Source organism: Plasmopara halstedii (assembly GCF_900000015.1).
Source record: "Plasmopara halstedii genome assembly, contig: Scaffold_2547, whole genome shotgun sequence".
Taxonomy (NCBI): Eukaryota; Oomycota; class Peronosporomycetes; order Peronosporales; family Peronosporaceae; genus Plasmopara; species Plasmopara halstedii.
The window spans coordinates 128,036-128,283 of NW_020189454.1; positions in this window are offsets into that span (position 1 = coordinate 128,036).

A 248-nucleotide genomic window follows, 5' to 3' on the forward strand; every position below is an offset into this window, starting at 1 on the left:
TGCCGTGAAGACATTGGATGAGTCCGCCTTCTTCGTCGAGAAGCATCACACGAAGATCAAGCGGGCATCGAAGGCATCACCAGTCATGGAAGTAACCGAGTCGGTGTTTGACGACGTGAACACGGCGCTTCTTAACACCCTCCCTAGAAGGTCGACACGATGTGCAAGATACTTGAGAACGCCACGAACACCGACCACATCACGAGGAAGGCGATCGAGTGTCCGCTCGCCTTCAACAGCGCGCTGTC